The sequence below is a fragment of the Balaenoptera acutorostrata genome, chromosome 2, assembly GCF_949987535.1.
Source record: "Balaenoptera acutorostrata chromosome 2, mBalAcu1.1, whole genome shotgun sequence".
Lineage (NCBI taxonomy): Eukaryota > Metazoa > Chordata > Mammalia > Artiodactyla > Balaenopteridae > Balaenoptera > Balaenoptera acutorostrata.
Window position 1 is genome coordinate 133,235,917 of NC_080065.1, and position 7,372 is coordinate 133,243,288.

The following is a 7,372-nucleotide window of genomic DNA, read 5'->3' on the forward strand; positions in this document are numbered from 1 at the left end:
AAACCAGATGGACTTAATTGAACTTTATAGGACACTCCATCCAAAAACAACAGAATACACTTTCTTCTCAAGTGCACAGGGAACATTCTCCAGGATAGATATCTTGGGTCACAAATCAAGCCTCATAAATTTAAGAAAATTGAAATTGTATCAAGCACCTTTTCCAACCACAACGCTATGAGACTAGATATCAATTACAGGAAAAAATCTGTAAAAAATACAAACACGTGGAGGCTAAATAATACACTACTAAATAACCAAGAGAACACTGAAGAAATCAAAGAGGAAATCAAAAAATACCTAGAAACAAATGACAATGAAAACAAGATGACCCAACACGTATGGGATGCAGTAAAAGCAGTTCTAATAGAGAAGTTTATAGCAATACAATCCTACCTCAAGAAACAAGAAACATCTCAAAAAAAAAAAACCCTTAAACTTACACCTAAAGCAATTTAAAAAATTAAGAACAAAAAAACCCCAAAGTTAGCAGAAGGAAAGAAATCATAAAGATCAGATCAGAAATAAATGAAAAAGAAATGAAGGGAACAATAGCAAAGATCAATGAACCTAAAAGCTAGTTCATTGAGAAGATAAACAAAATTGATAAACCATTAGCTAGACTCATCAAGAAAAACAGGGAGAAGACTCAAGTCAACAGAATTAGAAATGAAAAAGGAGAAGTAACTGACACTGCAGAAATACAAAGGATCATGAGAGACTACTACAAGCAACTGTATGCCATAAAATGGATAACCTGGAAGAAATGGACAAATTCTTAGAAAAGTACAACCTTCCAAGACTGAACCAGGAAGAAATAGAAAATATAAACAGACCAATCACAAGCACTGAAATTGAAACTGTGATTAAAAATCTTCCAACAAATACAAGCCCAGGACCAGATGGCTTCACAGGTGAATTCTTTCAAACATTTAGTTCTCTATGAGCTAACAGTTCTCTTTAGTTCTCTTCTGAGCTAACACCTATCCTTCTCAAACTCTTCCAAAATATAGCAGAGGGAGGAACACTCTCAAACTCATTCTACGAGGCCACCATCACCCTGATACCAAAACCATACAAAGCTGTCACACACACACACACAAAAATTACAGGCCAATATCACTGATGAACACAGATGCAAAAATCCTCAACAAAATACTAGCAAACAGAATCCAACAGCATATTAAAAGAATCATACACCATGATCAAGTGGGGTTTATCCCAGGAATGCAAGGATTCTTCAATATACACAAATCAATCAATGTGATACACCATATTAACAAATTGAAGGATGAAAACCATATGATCATCTCCATAGATGCAGAAAAAGCTTCTGACAAAATTCAACACCCATTTATGATAAAAACTCTCCAGAAACTGGGCATAGAGGGAACCTACCTCAACATAATAAAAGCCATATATGACAAACCCACAGCCAACATCATTCTCAATGGTGAAAAACTGAAAGCATTTCCTCTAAGATCAGGAACAAGACAAGGGTGCCCACTCTCACCACTATTATTCAACATAGTTTTGGAAGTTTTAGCCATGGCAATCAGAGAAGAAAAAGAATTAAACGGAATCCAAATTGGGAAAGAAGTCATAAAACTGTCACTGTTTGCAGATGATATGATACTACACATAGAAAATCCTAAAGATGCCACCAGAAAACTACTAGAGCTAATCAATGAATTTGGTAAAGTAGCAGGATACAAATTTAATGCACAGAAATCTCTTGCATTCCTATACACCAACAATGAAAAACCAGAAAGAGAAATTAAGGAAACACTCCCATTTACCACTGCAACAAAAAGAATAAAATACCTAGGAATAAACCTACCTAAGGAGACAAAAGCCCTGTATGCAGAAAACTATAAGACACTGATGAAAGAAACCAAAGAAGATACAAACAGATGGAGAGATATACCATGTTCTTGGATTGGAAGAATCAATATGTGAAAATGACTATACTACCCAAAGCAATCTACAGAATCAATGCAATCCCTATCAAATTACCAATGGCATTTTTCACAGAACTAGAACAAGAAATTTTACAATTTGTATGGAAACACAAAAGACCCCAAATAGCCAAAGCAATCTTGAGAAAGAAAAATGGAGCTGGAGCAATCAGGCTCCCTGACTGCAGACTACACTATAAAGCTACAGTAATCAAGACAGTATGGTACTGGCACAAAAAGAGAAATACAGATCAGTGGAACAGGACATAAAGCCCAGAGATAAACCCACGCACATATGGTCACCTTACCTTTGACAAAGGAGGCAAGAATATACAATGGAGAAAAAACAGCATCTTCAATAAGTGGTGCTGGGAAAACTGGACAGCTACATGTAAAAGAATGAAATTAGAACACTTCCTAACACCATACAAAAAAATGGCCTAAATGTAAGGCCAGACACTATAAAATTCTTAGAGGAAAACATAAGCAGAACACTCTATGACATAAATCACAGCAAGATCCTTTTTGACCCACTTCCTAGAGAAATGGAAATAAAAATATTTCATTTTTCCTAGAGAAATAAAATAAAATAAACAACTAGGACCTAATGAAACTTAAAAGCTTTTGCATAGCAAAGGAGACTATAAATAAGACAAAAAGACAACCCAAAGAATGGGCGAAAATATTTTCAAATGAAGCAACTGACAAAGGATTAATCTCCAAAATATACAAGCAGCTCATGCAGCTCAAAATCAAAAAAACAAACAACCCAATACAAAAATGGGTGGAAGACCTAAACAGACATTTCTCCAAAGAAGAAAGATTGCTGACAAACACATGAAAACATGCTCAACATCACTAATCATTAGAGAACTGCAAATCAAAACCACAATGAGGTATCACCTCACACTGGTCAGAATGGCCATTATCAAAAAATCTACAAACAATAAATGCTGGAGAGGGTATGGAGAAAAGGGAACCCTCTTGCACTGTTGGTGGGAATGTAAATTGATACAGCCACTATGGAGAACAGTATGGGGGTTCATTAAAAAACTAAAAATAGAACTACCATATGAACCAGCAACCCCACTACTGCACGTATACCCTGAGAAAACCATAATTCAAAAAGAGTCATGTACCACAATGTTCACTGCAGCACTATTTACAATAGCCAGGACATGGAAGCAACCTAAATGTCCATCGACAGATGAATGGATAAAGAAGATGTGGCACATATATACAATGGAATATTACTCAGCCATATAAAGGAATGAAATTGAGTTATTTATAATGAAGTGGATGGGCCCAGAGTCTGTCATATAGAGTGAAGCAAGTCAGAAAGAGAAAAACAAATGCCGTATGCTAACGCATATATATGGAATCTAAAAAAATGGTATTCATGAACCTAGTGGTAGGGCAGGAATATGGATGCATACATAGAGAATGGACTTGAGGACATGCAGGGGGGAGGGGAAGCTGGGACTAAGTGAGAGAATAGCATGGACATATATACACTACCAAATGTAAAATAGAGAGCTAGTGGGAAGCAGCTGCATAGCACAGGGAGATCAGCTCAGTGCTTTGTGACGACCTAGAGGGGTGGGATAGGGAGGTTGGGAGGGAGGCTTAAGAGGGAGGGCATATGGGGATATATGCATACATATAGCTGATTCACTTTGTTATACAGCAGAAATTACCACAACATTGTAAAGCCATTATACTCCAATAAAGATGTAAAAAAAAAAAAAAAGAGTGCCTGATAAAACCCTAGAAAAGAACTAGAGTTCTGAATGATGCTTATGGAGAGCTCTGGAAACTACTGGATCATTACCAGTTGCCAGACTCCTAGGCACTTCTTTCCTGGGACGTGAGGCATTTAACACTCAAAATAGGCTCTGAGGTTAAAACAACTAAGGTCAGGCCCAGCCAAGTCCTCTGTGACTCATCCAGCAACAAGCTTGGCTTTGGGGTTTCAATCTCCCTACTCCCAGTTCCTGAATCACATTCCTCATGCGGAAGACCCCAGCCTGAGGCCCCACCTCTGTAACTGGCCCAGCATCCAGACCCTCTGGCTCTTTGCACTTCCAGGTTGCGCTCCTTGCTTCTCTCCTCCTCTCTGCTTTACCTCTCCTAGAAATGAAGCCCAGTGGCAGACACCCCAAAATAGTGGCAGACTTCTGCTGTGGTACTCACCTCCCTGGTCCCCCTGTCTCTATTTAGACTGCCTGTCTGGGCTCCAGTTATTTCCTGTTTATCTCTGAGGCCCACAGATTGCCTGAACTACCATCTGCTTGCTGCCACACCCTTTAGATACGAACATGTCCTCCCTGTCAGACTGAAATTATTTGTGATACAATGGTTAAGATGGTGATCATTTTGCAAAATTGCATATACAAATATCAAATCATTATGTTGTACATATGAAGCTAATATAATATTATATGCCCATTATATCTCAGTTTTTAAGAAAATACAGATAAATGAAAAAAAAAAAACCTAAGAAAAAAAAAAAGATGCAGGGCAATGGAGATAGAGAACTTTGGAGTCAAATCTAGATTTGCTACTTCTGAGTAACCTTGAGTTAGTGATTTAACCTCTGAGTTTCAGTTCTTGTGTTTCAAAATGGGGGCAACAGCAGTTCCTTACAGACTGGCATAAACCAATGTACATACAGTACATAATATTGTGCCTGGCACATAATTAGCATAAATAAATAAATGAATGAATGAATGAATGAATAAATAAATAAATAAATGATTTAAAAAATAATAACAGAAACATGTGGTTGTCCTAAATTTGTCCCCTAAGCACAATGGGTGGTCCTATTTCAGGTTCTGGCCCCTCACTGTCTTCTCCCCAGCCCCACCGTATCACCGCTGCCTGACCACACCCTAAGAGTCAGCATTACGAACCTCCTGTTAGAGCAGAGCGTCACTGTTACAGCCACAGAAGTCAGCGAAGTAGTTCTGACTGCAGTGAAATAAAAACATGCAGTCTTCCATCAGGAACTTTAAAAAAGTCTTTTTAAAACTGGTCCTCATATGTGGTTAAAAAAAAAAAAAAAGAAAAAAAAGAAAAACATGTCTTTTGGTTTTGAGCCCCAAGAGCAGGGGCTTGGGTCCTGTTCATCTTTGTGTCTAAAATGGATATTTGTCTATTTGTTTCTCCACTACCTGAAAAATAGTACGCAGTGCCTGACAAACATCATATGTGTAATTTTTAACCTGTCATGAAAGAAAATGTTAGAACAAACTTCGGGTGAATATAATCAAGGCCACATACTCAACATCCTAATGGCATTAGGGGTCCCACACTAAATTCTGCTGGAAAAATAACAAAAGAAACCAATATTAGCAAAGGGCAGAGAACAGGAGAACTAAATTCCTCCACAGACAGAGAAGCGTTTCTAGAGTCTGTGGCTGCATAACTGTCTTTGCTGGAGGAGAGAAGACGGGTTGAATTAGGTGGGAGCTGGCAGCAGGCGTAGCAGTAAAGAATGGGAATTAGGGGCATCTAGTGGCAAACTCCAAAGGTATAATCCTCACCCAGAGAACTTTCTGGAAAATTAACTGAGTGTGTACTTGCCTGAAGAGCACTCTGCTTGGAGATCAGGACAAAATGGCTACCATCAGAAAAGCTAAGTAAGCTGTAGAGTGAGGACCGGAAGATCTGATCCTGATTGCAGCACATCCCTGATTACAGAGTCTTGGGCTGTGTTTCTCACCTCATCTCTCCAGACCGTCCCAGAAGATCTGTAAGTTTCCATCTGGGAAAACATTAGGAGTTCTTGGAAGGGAAAGAAGGAAGAGGATTACTGGTTGGAATAAAAAACAGTGCTGAGTGAGTTCCAGAAAGCAGGGTTCTCAAACTCGTGGACAACAAACTGCAGAAGAAGACAACTTCAGAAAACCAACTAGAAGCAACATGCAGAGAAGTAAGATGAAGGGGGCCTCCTTGGGAAAGAAGACAGCGGGTCCCCAGCAGAAATCTGGAATCAGCACTCCCAGGCAGATGGCGGGGATCGCTCTGCAGAGAACCCCCTTCAGCGTCCGTTAGGAAGACAAGGAAGGACAGACAGAGGACCCCTGGGAACAGAGGTGGTGGCAGCACCAGTGAAGCACCTCAGCCACCTCAGAAGAAAATGGCCCGGGCAGACCCCACTGTTGAAAAGTGAGGAGCCATTTAAGAATAGAATGGAAGTTAAAGCGAGGATTCCAGAAGAATTAAAACCATGGCTTGTTGAGGACTGGGACTTAGTTACCAGGCAGAAGCAGCTGTTTCAACTCCCTGCTGAGAAAAATGTAGATGCCATTCTGGAGGAGCATGCAAATTGTAAGAAATCACAGGGAAATGTTGATAATAAGGAGTACGCAGTTAATGAAGCTGTGGCAGGAACAAAAGAGTATTTCCATGTGATGCTGGGCACTCAGCTACTCCACAAATTTGAGAGGCCCCAGTATGCCGGAATCCTCCTGGCTCACCCTGATGCGCCGATGTCCCAGGTTTACGGGGCACCACTCCTACTGAGATTATTTGTAAGAACTGGAGCAATGTTGGCATACCCACCCCTTGATGAGAAGAGCCTTGCATTATTGTTGGGCTATCTGCATGATTTCCTAAAATATCTGGCAAAGAATGCTGCGTCTCTGTTTACTGCCAGTGATTATAAAGTGGCTTCTGCTGAGTACCACCACAAAGCCCTGTGAGGGTCTACTGTCCACTCACTGTTAAATCTGGTATCTGTAAACACTCTTTTTGTTCTTAGTCTTTTTCTTATGTAATTGATGCCCTTTAAAACTGTTAATGTATAACACGGTTTATGTTTCAGTTTGTTTTCTGTTTTGTTCTAAACAGAAAATAAAAGGAGTGAAAGCTCCTGTTCTCATTTCAAAGTTGCTACTAGTGTATGCAGTAATTAAGACAAAGAAGAAACATTCACTAGAACATTTTATTGCCTAGTTGACAACATTGCTTGAATGCTGGTGGTTCTATCCCTTTGACACTACACAATTTTCTAATATGTGTTAATGCTACATGAAAAAATGCCCTGATTCCTAGTGCCAAAGGTTCAACTTAATGTATATACCTGAAAACCCATGCATCTGTGCTGTTTTTTCATGGTGCTTGAAGTAAAACAGCCCATCCTCTGTAAGTCTGTGTTGTTTCTTAGGCATTCTATCTCTGCTCAAATTGGTGAAGGATGGTGGGTTTTTTTCATGGTTTTTGTATTTGACTCTAATGCACATGATAGAGGCAATGCATTATTGTACAGCCACGGTTTTCCAGAGAAGTTGATATTTTAGGAATTGTATTTCAGATCTTAAATAAACTTTGTTTCTAAATTTCAAAGCAAGTAAAAAAACAAGAATGGAAATTAGGAAAGAGGCATATAAAAGACTTATTTTATAGGATTT

The 7,372-nt window shown here is 39.1% G+C and overlaps 1 pseudogene; it reads left to right on the plus strand.

The window, feature by feature from the left end:
* The first annotated feature begins 5,804 nt into the window (after window positions 1-5,804).
* On the plus strand, window positions 5,805-6,664 carry LOC103006264 (mortality factor 4-like protein 2; annotated as a pseudogene).
* Window positions 6,665-7,372: the final 708 nt, after the last annotated feature.